Here is a 15,163-nt window from a genome sequence, read left to right as displayed (position 1 = left end):
ACTTGACCTTATGAATAGAAGCAGGTAAGTGTGGTCATTGCTTTGTGGGGAGTTGAGAGGGGCTCTATATTGTGCTGTAATGAACAGGTTTGGGGATGAAGTGGTGACTCCCAAGATAGGACCTAGGAGGGTGGTTCCAAGTCTATTCCTAGGTCAGCTGGCAAGTCCCACAGATGCTGCCCATTAGCCTGTAGTTGTCACATTAACCTACTCTAGTATGTCATTGAACATATCATGGAAGTCCAGCCATTGTTTCAAGACAATTGCAGTATTATAGCAAGGCAGAAAGGAGTTAAGTGAAGAACTAAATATTTTTTTAAAATATGGAGTGTTGAGAACACAGAGATAATTATTAAAATTTATAAAACTGAGAGGATTCAGATAGTTGCTTAGCAGATCCCTGAAAGCTATACCAAGAATTATCCCCAAAACCTAAAACTGGTTATCTTAGTGTCAGTGACCAGAAGGAACACATCTTAAGGGATTTTTTTCCCTGAGGGTTTTTACCAGTGGTATATGTTCATAAATTCAAAAAATATTTCTGTGGATGCCTTGTCTATTTGGGTATTTGAAGCACATCTCTGACCTTTTCTAGTTTATGTCCTTAAGTCACATCCTTCCACAATAACTTATCTGAGGCCACTATCAGGCCAAGAATATTAGGTTCACTGGATAGTGACCCAGCCTGAGGTGCCACTTATTTTATATTGTTTCTAAAAATTTGTCCTTCATCTTTAAAAAGGAATTTCATGATTCACATTCTTAAAAAGTTTATTTTCCTATTCATGCTTCTATAATTTTTTCAGTATTCATCCCCTATATAATAGGGTAGCTGATTCGTAACATCCAGACTTCATTTATGCAGAAGAGAGTACAGGGACTGTAAAACAAATTTATAGTCTCCCGTATGTTTTTCAGGTCTCAGAGAACTCAAATCCAGTTTGAACTTAGAGGCTGAGTGTTCTCCTGCATTCCAAAGCCACCAGATTGAGCTTAACTTTCCAGAAGTTTATTTTAATGCCAGAGCCAAAAGTTACTCAATGGTTGTGAATAAATAAAACCATATAGTCATTATTGATGACTTTGACAAAACTATGAGTAAACTTAGAATGAATAACCTACACTTAATTGATGTGGCTTTGGCAAGAACCTTGGTTTGTTTTTAGCTTGTTTCAGCCATGCAGATGAAGAGAAGGATGGTGCAAAATAAAGAAGATCTGTTTTCCCATCTGTGGTTTAAGTTTCCGTTGCCAATACCACATGTAGCTTAAAGATGTTTAGGAACCTGAAAAAGAACTCCTCCAAAGCCTTATTTACATGACCACTTGCATTATAGGAAAGTGTGCCAGTTAATAAATGGTATGAGGATTAGACAACCCACCCGTTGCTCTTTCTGGCTGGTAAATTGTGTTGGGTCTTCTTTACATATTTGGCTGAAGTTTGTATAGATACAATGAAAAGTTTTCAAAGTAAAAAAAAGCGTTTGAGTTTCAAAGTTTTATATTTTTTTAGTGCCTGTGATGGTTGAAGAAAGAAGCTTGGTCAACCCAGTTAAGAGAACATTTTGTTGTTTAAAAAGGACGAAACTTGGTGTTCTATGTAATACATACAGAAAGTTACTGAGAAATATATTCATGCACAAATGGGCTGGCCAGGAATTTGACTCTGTCAGACCTTAGTTTTCATACTACTGTGGGTGCCAAGGTTCAACAGGAAGCCAGCATTCCTCCTGGCATCTACTGTACCTTATTCCACTGCCGATATGCCCTGAGTGCAGTCATGGTGCCGTTAGTGGCTTTCACTAGACCTGGGATCTTCAAGCCCAGTGACGCTGTAGGATGGGCAAGAAATGAGGGATTCTAAGACAAGGCATTCTGCTGACTGTTCTTTGTCTTGGTTGCCCATTTTTCTTCTAAGGACTTGAAAGTATAAAGAAATCAGTCTTGTAAATATTCAACAATTCTGAATGATCTTATCCATCTGTCCATCTGAATTAATGACATCTGGCTATATGTGAAGAATAGCTACAGAGAAGAAGGAAGTCAGCTGTTTTCTTTGATTGCTAAACTCAGAACAAAAAGAAATAGATTGAGATTTTAACAAGAATATATTTACATTTTTGGAATATAAGGGAGGTTGCTGAAGAAGGTCAGTTGATTTTTTCATCCACCTATCCACTTATTACCACACCAGCGAGGGCTAACTATGTGGTAGGCATTGTGCTGAGCCCTGATGGAAAATGAATTGGGACTCATCAGCCTATATAATGACCTACTGCAAAATAAATACAATGATGGCATCAGAACAGGCTTATGTTAGAATAAGGAGGAGATGAACAAAATTGAGTTCTGTCCCCAAGACACAATACAGTTCAATAACACTTATTTTGAAAACTACCACTTCCTGAAGATTAATAATGTACCCTCTGGTAAGCACTGTGTGGGTTAATTATGTGCTTTGTTCTGGTCCTCCAAGCATCCATATGATGAATATAGTTGTGATCTAATTTTTCAAACGATGAAAGTACAGCCAGTCACAGAGGCAGCTGAGTATAGGAAGCAACTGTGCAACATTTAGCAAGGTGAGCAGGAGTCGTATAGCTACCGTACATCCTAAGTTTACCCATTATGTCCCATTGTCTCGTTTATGGAACAGCTAAAAACCCTAAATTGGGTAACAAATGTACCTGTGGTAACTTTGAAATAAATATTTCTATTTTTAGAGTTCTATTCTTTTGAGAAAAGTAATAGGTGAATGATTAGTGATAATATTAATAATGAATTAATATTATTAATGATAATAAATTATGCAATAAGCTCTAGATAATGATTTCCAGCCTTTTAAAATGCATATGTGCCAACTTAATTGAAAAATTCACAGAACTGAATACTTGTGACTTAGTGGATCAATACTTCAAAAAAAAAATCCCCAGGGGAAAAATTTCTCCCACGATTTCTTTTCCACCACCATCCCATACAGAATCTCACTTGCCTGCTTGTCCCTAGCCTGCTCATTGACCTTCCAGTCACTTACCTTATTACTGAAATATGATACCAGATGATATTTCTAATCTGAGGCGTTCTAATGTTCTCCTCCCACCAAAGAAGGTGTTTATGCAAACTTTTTGCTGCTAAGAGAGACTCAAAATGTATCTGTTTCTTGCATGCCATATATTTGCAAGGTACTGTATTCAGGGTATCATAAAGACCTAAATCCATTCTGTAAGTAATAAGATTCCTATTCTGCTGCTGATATGCCCTGAGTGGGTTCCAGGTTGGTTGAGAGGGAAAAACCCTCAAGTGACTAGTAGTGTGGGTGTTTTTCACAAGCAAACCATATATTTTCCGTGTGCATGATTTTAAAAACACTGAATGCAATGCCCTAAATCATCCATGAAGGCTGGGAGATTGGTGGTGGTGATAAGTGTGAGAATGTACCCTGAGAGACTGATAGAAGGCAAATGGGAAATGGGAACAGGTGAGAGGGCTGGAAAAGGTCAGAGATGTAATTGGTGACCTTGGGAGAATGAAAACCTTCTGGTACATCAAATGACCTAACCCTGGAACTCATTAGCAAGGCCCTGTTGGCAGCTGCACTGAGCCACAAATGTGAACTCAATACTTGTCAAGAGCAAGACCGATCAACTCATTGAAGATGCAAGGCAGGCTTGGCACTGTGAACTTGGTTTCTTAGTACAGCCATTTAATTATTTTGTGAGTTCTTATAATTCTCTGAGAAAATAACTGGCCTCAGAAGTACAGTATCTAAACACTTTTCCAGTTCCTAATTTTTATGAACTGCAAGAAACTAATAGTGCTTTACAGAAACTACATAAGGTGCTTGTCAGCATTTTCAATACAAACTCCCATTTCCTAGATATGTGCATTCTGAAGAAATTTGCTTGAGGGTGAAACTTGGCATATGTCGAGCCCCTGACTGTCCACACCTCATTTCAGAGATACTACAAATGAGTCCTTCACATTCTCTACATTTGGCATCTGGAATTTTTAGAAATAAAAAATGGCCTTAATAGCAGGTGGTATCTGAGCTTAAAGTCAGTGCACACAATTTTAGTGAAAACGAGGGGAACTAGCTCAGAAATTCCAAAAGTCTTAGTTTATAGATTCTAGTATGACAATATTGCACGTTAAAGGGAAAGCAAAAGAAATTTAAGATGATGCCAGAAAATGTTTGTGTTTTCAGAACTTAGACCACTTTTTCTACCCCAAATCTCTCCCCTGCCCTATTTCCTGCAACTACCCCCTGGTTTGTATTAGAGACCAGGCAAACACATGTGGGCTTTAGGAGAGGGGCCTATTCCTGGATCACTTGAAAGGAAACCAAGAGTCTACCTTTGCTTCTTGAATCTTTATTGAAGGAACTAGATTAAGTGCTATTCAAGACACAAAGCACCTAGAAGAGAGGGACAAAGCCAAGAAAACACTGCCCTTGGAGGTAGTGCCCACATCAAGCTAGAAAACAAAATAAACTCTCAAAACAACAGAGTCAGGGAAAGTCTAAGAATCCAATGCAAGAAGGTTGATGGAAGAGCTAGTAGGCATTTGTGGTTCTCAGGAGCAATATAGCTGAAGATGCGGTCATCCTGCATAGGGGCTAATGACTGAGCAGATGCTGGGCATGATAGCAGTGGACCTCAACCTCAGGACAGGGCCCACAAAACCAAGCTGGAATTCCAGGCCAGCATCAGGTCCAGAGTGAAAGCCAGTGCCTTGCATAGGAGCAAGGGGTCTGTACTGGTTCAAGCCCTTCTTGTCACATGGCTGCCTAAGTGGCTATGAACTGGTCATACTATACTTTGGGGAAAATATGTTTAGCTTATTGATTAAAAGCATGGTCTTTGTTGTGGGTCAAGTATACGTTTAAAGTGCAGGTCTTTATAGGTTTGGCCTTGAGTGAGTTACTTAAACCTCTTTGAGCCCTGATTCCCTCATTTGCAAATGACAATAATAGTTCTTACTTAATAGTGTTACAAAGACAACCTGAGTATACAAAAAAAAAAAAAAAACCTAGTGAACTCCTGATAGCTATAATAAATAGCTGTAGTTGGATGACCCATCTTCATGAAAGGAAAAGATCCTCTAGTGTCCCATAGCTGAGCACTGCGGTTCAGCGGTGGTGGTCCTGATGATACTGGGAGTAAATTATTAAGACAAAGCAGCCTGGAATACATTGGTTCTAAAATCTCGTTCTTGTGTTCTATGAGTCTTTACTTCTGATCCCCCCAAACTGGATCATTTTCATAAAGATTCCACTGACTTTCATTGTGAGTTTTAATATTTAAAACTCTCAGAATTCTCCCAAATAAACACACTGGATATGCCAAATTGAAGTGTTGTATATCAATGCTTTCATTTTAAAAAGGTATAATCTGAAGAGCAGGGTCTTAAAAAAAAAAAAAGAGGAGAGACCTTTTCTGGCACTATCTTCTCTGCTGATCATTTCTCACAGAGGTCATTCTGTAACAGGGAAGTCCTCTTAATTGAGGAGGAAAAATGAATAGAGAAGATAATGAATAATCTGGTAAAACTGGTTTGAAAGTAAAGCTGAACCAGGTGGAAGCCCTGAAGTGAATAGGGCAAAGACTCAGTCTTTATGACCCTGGTGAAGAAAAGCACCTCAGACCATAGCTGTATGAGTTAGAGATACAGCAGTCCATAACCAAACTCTGCAACACCCATGGCAATATGAAAGAGTTAACTGACACCACCCTAGAGAAAATGGTGTCTGAGTCTTCCTACTAAGTATCCTTGTGGAGACCTGAAGCCCTCTCTCAATGGGGACTTCATCTTCTTAGTACTTCCCAAACAAAGCACCAAACCCTCCTAGAACATAGACAGGGTACCCCTTCTATGTCTTTACCTTAGTTTTGGGAAATTGCCTGAATTCTACTCCCAGTGAAGAGGTTTTTGTTGTTGTCCATTTGTTTGTTTTGTTTTGTCCCACGGTGAAGAGGTTTTAATGAGAGGGTAGAGCAAATGAGCACATTCTGAAGTTTGTACACTGACTGCTAAGTTTGGAGTAAGTATGGGAAAGATACTTAGGATAAGCTATTAATCAGACTTCTACTATCATATAGTAAATGTATGAAGCATTTTGTATATGTTATTATTTCACACATACCAGTTTCTCTTACAGTGTGCTAGGCTAGGCATCATTCTAAATGTAGGGATTCAGAACATATTTTAATACAGCAATCCCATAAGGTTAAGGCAAGACATTACACTGTCTGTTATTGGCAGAGACAACATCACAAGCCACTGTTCCATAGGCACAAAAGAAAATTGTAGCGATTGCACTTTTAATACAAAGATTATATAGTAATCTATTTTATTCCCCATCAGGCCTATCACAGTGCTGAGTTTTACCTCTTATCCAGTGATAGACTTATAAAATGAAACTAAGGAAGTTTCACTCCAAGATTTTAGTATTTGAGTGAAGATTGTCTGAATGACATGGAGATCTTAGAAGCCGACTCATTGGCTAAACCACATCACCACATTACCTTTTCAGAAATTAAATATGTGATAATTTTTTCAGAAATTTTTATATGAAAATGTTTGAAGATGAAACATAATTAACAGAAGATATCACATATGTGTAGATTCAACTTAATTTGCTGTGGAGAATAGTAGGATCCTTGGGATGGTGAGATCCCAAGAGTACATAAGGGAGTTTTGTCACTGCCTCCAGTGAGAATGAAAGACAGAAAGTGACTCTATTGTCTTCTCCATAATACTTCAAGTGGGCATTTGGTGGGATAGAAGCCCACAGGGTGGGTGATATTGTGATGGGTAAGGTACCATTTGGAATGACCATTGGTGGCATAATATCAATTACTTGCCTTACGCACTCCAATCAAAAAGTCAGAGATTGAGTCAGCTGCTGAATGGGGGATAATTCATGCAAGAGACACAAAATTACCTTTGTTAGGACACTACTTCAGTTTGTTATATGTGCTCATTACTCATTTTATTTCAGTTAATAAATTTACCTAATTGAAGTCACATGATTCCCAGATTGAAATAAGGATAATCAAAAATAATTGTTGCCTCTAATGACTGTTCCTTTTCTATTAAACCTCTAGAGAATAATCTAGGGCAAATGTGCACATGACAATTGCTGTATCAGCTGGCCCTCTTGCCTCATTTTGTGAAGGGAATAATTTCATGTTCCATGAAAGATCTGTTTCAGGCATCTCGCTGGAAATCTACCATACTGTTTCCAAATGTTTATCATTTTTCTTACCAATCTTATTTCCCCCAGATGGTACCCAGATACCAACCATCTTTTTATCCTGTCCTGTGAGCCTTCTCTAACCCTCTCTTTCTCTTGTCTCAGAATCGAACTGCCAGATGCGAACATTGGATAGTGGGATTGGAACCTTCCCGCTCCCAGAGTCGGGAAATCGCTCAATGGGACGATACATATGTCCACCAGACTCTCCAGAGGAGCCTGACCCCCTCCTGTCTCTCCAGCCAGCTCTTCTGCGGCTTCTTCCATCAGAGCCCAGACTCTTGAACGTGAAGTGCCTTCCTCCGCAGAAAGCCAATGCTCTACAAAGATGGCCATCGTTCATTCTGTATCGGACCCCGTCATGATGACCAGAGGCATGCGACCTCAGAGCCGCCTTCCAAAACCAGCCTCCTCAGGTATAATGCCAATCACCTTTCAAGTGAGACGTTTCCTGCCCGCAGTGATGCACTTCCTGACAAAAATGGAAAACTGCCCACCTGGAGAGGAGAAAAATCAATGACCTCTGCTCTGTGGAAAGGTGGATTTGTGAAAATCCTTCATGTCCTCAACCAAAATGTAAAACTGTGTTAGCATTATTATCAACACATGGTATTATGTTAAGGAGTGCATACACATAAAAGGAAACAACCATGTAAGCACCAGTATATGAATACATAAATTGATTAAGGAAAAACACCATACAACATACTTTCATGAGATTTTATCCTATAAAACTTAACTGTGAATATAGACCAATTTAGGCCCAAGACATAAATGCAGCTGAAATGTTGTTTGCCCTCTAACCAGGAACCATATGTCTTCTGATGTATTCCTAGCCTGTTCACATATATTTATATGTTGAACTGTAAAAGACTTAGTTTGATGAATCAGCAATAGATTGTGCATTAACTGCAGAGGAAAGCAGTGAGCCTTCCCATTGAGAAGTACTATCCTTCGCTGCAGTCAATTGAAATAAGCTTTTATGATTAAAAGCAGGACCAGGCTAAGGGTCAAAGTTTTTTCATTGTTCCCTCAAGATTAAAAATATTTATTGCAGACCAGGATGACACTAAATAATTTTCAATGTCCATGGTTTCTGTTGCTCTGACGACATGCATAAGCATGTGAACTAGAACTCTACATCGAACACTTTCATTTACGATGAGATGATTAGAAAGGAGCCGCGGGCCAGGATTATACTACAGGTTTCTGAGAAATTAGAAGAGAAGACTTTTAATTAAACATCTTTGAAGGAATGTGTTGAGCTATTTACATGGCTGAGTTCTTCCTTCATGTAGTAATACCAACTGCCAGGGACGTTTCCTCACAGACTTCTGCTCATTCCAAGCCAAGGCTACAATCTTTAAAGACTGTAATGCATATTATTTTTGAAATAAGTGCATTGTTAATTAATGACACCACCTCCAGAGACTCAGGGGCGAAATCTTAGTTATAGATTATGTGCTTTAGCCTGAATGGTCACAGGCTGTGACCTCAATTCAGCAGCGGGCTGCTGAGTAGACGCCAATGATTAAACACTGTCATATAACAAATTGAATAGAAACCGCAAGCCTTGAATTGCTTCATAAGAAGGGGATAGGAGGAGATTGTCTGATCTTGCTGCTAATATTCACTGCACCCAGGTTTCTAAGGTTTGTGTCTTAATTAAATTGTTCAGGAAGAGTTGTAAAAAGTAGTATATGGTAGAGAGCAAGGTGAACACGCAAAGCAGGATATTTTTGGGCTGCTCATCCTGAAGTTTCCTGCCCACTGCATGACATCTATGATCAGAGGCAGGGCTGGCTTTCCAATGACTCTTTTCTCAGTGGCCATTATTATTCAGGTGAAAAATTAGGGAGTGGAGAGCTACATGGGACAAAAGGAAAATGGGATTAGACCTGCTTCTGAGCAGTCACTTCCTATTTAACCAATACATTTGAATCAGTTTTTCTCTTATCCCCATATCGAAAACGGAAGTTCCTGTACCAATCTCACAGTGCTGATGAAAACACAATTACTTTGCTTCTCCTCACAAGCAAAATGCTGTGGAGAGGCTGTCACAGCATGTCCTGCTGATAATGGTTGAAATTGGAGGATAATAACAGCGATTCTCCTTTCTGGCATGACAAAGGAATACACTCCACAGGTTAATCTGCTGTTATGGGTAATGGAGAAACCTCTTAAAACCATTCTCTGCTAATTACACCCTTGCTACTCAAAGTGGGGTCCATGGACCGGTATTGTTGGCATCACCAGGGAGCTCATCAGAAATGTTGATGCTCAGAACCCACCCCACACCTAACGAATCAGCACCTGCAAATTTAACAAAAACTCAACTAATGTGTGTGCACATTAAACCCATTAAAACTTGAGAAGTACTGCTCTGAAGATCTTTAAGGGCCTCTGAGCAAAGTTTCCCAGACCACATTATTCAAAATGACCTTAATAGGTATTCCAGGAAAATAAGGGTTTCCTGCTCAATTATATTTGGGTAAGGCTGCAAATTTGAATCCTTTCTTTGAAAGCTATGACAATACCCATTAGTACAGTGAAGGCTTTGAAAAGTTCTCCAAATCTGTTATTTGATTACTAGGATTATTTGAGGGATAAACTCAATGTCTCCAAAATGTTTTGTCTGCTGAACCTTTCCACTATGAAGAATCTCTATGTTTTATAGAAAACTTTGAGTCCAAGGACAGCTTGTCTTAAGGTCTCCAAGGCGAGCATTCTCCATGGATTATGTACACATGAATATGCAGATATTTTGGGTAGCCACAAACTTGTAGGGGAAGAATGGCAGGAAACCCAGACTCCACTGTATCCAGACCTTTTAATTATGTGTGAATGTCTGTCCTTTCTCCCTAAACTTGTAAAAGGTTGATGAAAGCTGGCTTGTGATTTAATAACCTTGTCCTCATTTAGGAAGAAGCAGTTTCCAAACGCAGAATGAAGCAGAGCCACACATCAGACTTGCTCATCATTCAAATATGCTGAAGACCCCATGGCAGGGCCAGCTACTTCCAGGCTGGAGAAGTGAGGATGTCTGCCAATAGAGACCCAGGAAAGGGGTTGAACAAGGAAGGGGTGCTTTCCTATCTTGTGAAAAGTGAACTCCTTAAACACTTTAATGATAGAGTAATTTTAAATCAAATTTGTTGTTGGCTTATTGAGTGTAAACCAAGATCCAAGACTCAGCCTTCTCCCTGAATTTTAAGGGAACACTATGGGTTCTTTGCACACCTTATTTTGAAGAATTCAAGATGCATCTAACGTGCACCCAGATTCTTGGTGCATGTGTGCTCACCCCTGGTCTGACATTATGGAATAAGCATTCACTCTCCCAACCTATAGGGTATCATTTGGAATGTTTTATTTTTCATTATCTCAGTCATTACTTTGAACTTCACCTTGTGTCTATAAAACAGGGAAAGCAGGTATAATTGTATTCTTTTTGAGATTAAGAAATCAAGGGGGGATTCAAGATGGCGGACTAGAGGGTGGCTGCGTTTCGTGTTGCTCCAGGACTCAGGACTCAAGAAGAGGAGATATAGAGAGCCTTGGGACCAACTCAAAGCAGCCGGGCGAGAGTCTCCCACTGGGCAGGCGTCCCGGATGGGGCGGTAGCCCCGAAAGCAGGGATCTTTGCAAAGTAGAGCTGCCGGCGAGACGCCCCTCCCCCTGCCGGAGCAGTGATCACAGACAGCTGGGAGCATTGGAGAGGTGGCTGTTCACCACAGCGCTTGGACTCGGCGCAACCCACCCGCGCTCTGGGAGGCTGCCCAAAAGAGAAGGTGCTTGGTGAGCTGTTTGGACTGAAAGCGACCACCCCTGAACACAGGGGGCTGCCCAGAGGAGAAGGAGAAATACGGGCTCGGCACGTCACTTGGACTTGGAGCAGCTGCGCCAGGGCTCTGGGTGGCTATCTGGTGGAACAGCGTGGTGAGTGGTTTGGTCCCACAGCATCCGCTCCTGAACACAGGGGGGTTGTCTGGAGAAGGAGGAGGAGCGCGGCGGGGTGCTTGGGCTCGAAGTGACTGCACCAGGGCTAAGGGAGGCAGTCGGGACAAGAAGGTGCACAGTGAGTTCTTGGGACTCGTGACGCACCAGATCTCTGGGTGACTGCCTGGTGGAGAAAGAGGTGCGTGGTGGGTCACTTGGTCTTAGAGCGACCGCACAGAACAACAGGTGGCTGCCGGAGGAAAAGGCGTGTGGCGGGTCACTGGGACTCGGAGCGATTGTAAGGGGCTCCAGGTGGCTGCTCAGAGGAGGGGCCGCATAGCCAGGCGAAAAGTGCAGAGCAGGGTCCTAGACGGCTTCTTGGTGGAAGGGCCCCACAGAAAAACTGAGGGGCGGAGCGAAGGCTCCAGGACTGCAGGCAGCTTCTCTGAGGAGAGGCAGCCTAAGGAGATTCGTTTGCGAAGGGTGAGGCTTCCAGGCCCAGGAGGTAGGTCCGGGTCCCTGGGAACATTGCAGAAGAAGGCTGCCCAGCCCAGGCGGTAGTTGTGAATTGAATGGAACCTCTGGGAAAACCGACCGCGCGACCTCCCCACCGGGTGACTCCTCCCTGTTGGGTGAGGTTCTCCCAAAAGGACTGTAAAATCAGAGACACAGGCCCAAACTGGTCTTGCATCAGCCCACATCCTACTTCCCTTCTGGATGACCATTCATCAGCAAGTGAAGGTACCTCTGCCCACTAGCAGGGAATATACCCCACCGAAAGGCCACCACCCCTAGGGAGTCAGCTCCCTTGTGGAGCACTGCATTATCAACTTCCTCCAAGATTTCAGGCTACTGAAGACTAAGAGGGAATATAATAGAAATCTTCAGGGATATTATAAGACAATAGAGGAAATCTGCAATATCACAGCGGTCAACTGATACCTGAACAATATGAGAAAACAAGGAAAGAAAATGCTGCAAACAAATCTAGATGTTACATCAATGAAACCCAACGACAGCATGGCAGAAGAAATGACAGAAAGGGAGTTCAGAATGTACATAATTAAAATGCTCAGGGAAGCAAATGACGAGATGCAAGAGCAAATGCAGGCACTGAATGATCGCACCAATCGACAGTTAAAAGAGCAAATACAGGAAGCAAAAGATCACTTCAATAAAGAGTTAGAGATATTGAAAAAAAACCAAACAGAAATCCTTGAAATGAAGGAAACAATAAACCAAATTAAGAACTCCATAGAAAGCATAACCAATAGAATAGAACACCTGGAAGACAGAATATCAGACATTGAAGATAAAATATTTAACCTTGAAAACAAAGTTGAACAAACAGAGAAGATGGTAAGAAATCATGAACAGAATCTCCAAGAACTATGGGATATCATGAAGAGGCCAAATTTAAGAATTATTGGAATTGAGGAAGGCTTAGAGAAACAGACCAAAGGAATGAACAATCTATTCAATGAAATACTATCAGAAAATTTCCCAAATCTGAAGAATGAAATGGAAGATCAAGTACAAGAGGCTTATAGGACTCCAAATATACAAAATTACAACAGACCCACACCAAGGCACATTATAATGAAAATGCCAACATACAAAATAAAGACAGAATTTTAAAGGCCGCAAGAGAGAGGAATCAAATTACATTCAGGGGGAAACCAATACGGATATCAGCAGATTTTTCAATCCAGACCCTAAAAGCTAGAAGGGCCTGGAACAACATTTTTCAAGTCCTGAAAGAAAATGGATTCCAACCAAGAATCTTATACCCAGCAAAACTTACCTTCAAATTTGATGATGAAATAAAATCCTTCCATGATAAACAAAAGCTAAAAGAATTTACAAAAAGAAAGCCAGCATTACAGACATTCTCAGCAAAATATTCCACGAGGAAGAGATGAAAAACAAAGAACAAATCCAGCCAATGGGAGGAACTATCCTAAAGGAATTGTTCCAAATAAATGACGATCCAAGTCGTCTCAAAATGAATAAATAATAATAAATAAATAAATGAACCAAATGACCGGGAATACTAATCATATCTCAATAATAACCCTGGAATATTAATGGCCTGAACTCATCAATCAAAAAGACGTAGACTGGCAGATTGGATCAAAAAGAAAGATCCAACAATATGTTGCCTGCAAGAGACTCACCTCGTAGAGAATACCCACAGACTAAAGGTGAAAGGATGGGGAAAACATATCATGCACATGGACTCAGCAAAAAAGCTGGGGTATCCATCCTCATTTCAGATAATGTGGACTTCAAGTCAAAACTAGTCAGAAGGGATAAAGAAGGACATTACATACTGCTTTAGGGAACCATAAATCAGCAAGACATAACAATCATAAACATCTATGCCCCAAACAGTGGCTCATCCATGTATGTCAAACAAATCCTTCTCAATTTCAGAAACCAAATAGACCATAACACAATAATACTAGGTGATTTTAACACGCCTCTCTCACCACTGGACAGATCTTCCAAACAAAAATTGAACAAAGAAACCATAGATCTCAATAACACAATCAATAATTTAGACTTAACGGACATTTATAGAATATACCATCCAACCAAGAGCGAATACACTTTCTTCTCAGCAGCACATGGATCCTTCTCTAAAATAGACCATATATTATGCCACAAAGCTAATGTAAGCAAATACAAGAAGGTAGAGACACTACCTTGTATTCTATGAGATCATAATGGATTGAAGTTAGAAATAAATGAAAGAGTAAAAAACAGAAGCTACTCCAACACCTGGAGATTAAACAATATGCTATTAGATGATGAATGGATAACAGAAGATATTAGGAAGGAAATTAAAAATTCCTAGAGGTAAATGACAACAAAGAAACATCATATCAAAATCTTTGGGACACTATGAAAAAGCAGTACTTAGAGGAAAATTTATTTCATGGAGCGCATTCAATAAAAGAAGTAAAAATCAACAAATAAACAACCTAACACTTCAGCTCAAAGCCCTAGAAAAAGAAGAACAGACCAACACCAAAAGTAGTAGAAGACAGGAAATAGTTAAACTCAGAGCTGAAATCAACGAAATTGAAACAAAGAAACTATAACAAAAATTGACAAAATAAATAGTTGGTTCTTTGAAAAAATAAACAAAATTGATAAACCCTTAGCACTCTAACAAAGAGAAGACGAGCAAAAACCCAAATCACCAAAATTCGGAATGAACAAGGAAATATCACAACAGACACGATTGAAATACAAACATAATTAGAAGCTATTTTGAAAATCTATATTCTAACCAAATAGAAAATTTCGAAGACATCAACAGGTTTCTAGAGACATATGAATTGCCTAATTTGAACGAGGAGGACATACAAATTTAAATAGATCAATTTCAAGTAATGAAGTAGAAGAGGTCATCAAAAGCCTACCAACAAAGAAAAGTCCAGGACCAGATGGGTTCTCAGCCGAGTTCTACAAAATCTTTAAAGAAGAAGCTCATTCCAATACTTCTCAAAGTATTCCATTGAAATAGAAGAGTAGGGTACCCTCCCAACTCATTCTATGAAACCAATATTACCCTGATACCCAAGCCAGACAGAGATAAATCGAGGAAAGAAAATTTCAGACCGATATCATTCATGACATTGACGCAAAAATTCTCAATAAAATTTTAGCAAATCGCATACAAAAATATAATAAGAAGATAGTGCCACCACGATCAAGTGGGTTTTATCCCAGGGATGCAGGTTGGTTCAACATCCGGAAATCAATAAATGTCATTCACCATATCAATAGACTTAAAGTCAAGAATCACATGAGTATTTCAATAGATGCAGAAAAAGCATTTGATAAAATACAACACCCTTTCATGCTCAAAACACTAGAAAAAATAGGGATAGTGGGAACATTCCTTAACATTGTAAAGACCATCTATGCTAAGCCCATGGCTAATATCATTCTAAATGGT

General features: G+C 40.0%; 1 pseudogene across 1 annotated transcript in view; it reads left to right on the top strand.

Annotated features, from left to right (window-relative positions):
* The window catches only part of LOC306655723 (nck-associated protein 5-like), a 251,924-nt pseudogene extending 243,237 nt beyond the window's left edge, over window positions 1-8,687 (top strand). The window contains exon 10 of the transcript XR_013767021.1: window positions 7,360-8,687. The product of XR_013767021.1 is annotated as a nck-associated protein 5-like (transcript). The remainder of the gene's footprint in view (window positions 1-7,359) is intronic.
* The last annotated feature ends 6,476 nt before the right edge of the window (window positions 8,688-15,163 follow it).

Source organism: Sciurus vulgaris, assembly GCF_902686455.1.
Source record: "Sciurus vulgaris genome assembly, chromosome: 3".
Lineage (NCBI taxonomy): Eukaryota > Metazoa > Chordata > Mammalia > Rodentia > Sciuridae > Sciurus > Sciurus vulgaris.
The sequence above is the reverse complement of the archived record's forward strand: the minus strand, read 5'-3'. Positions and strand labels throughout refer to the sequence as shown.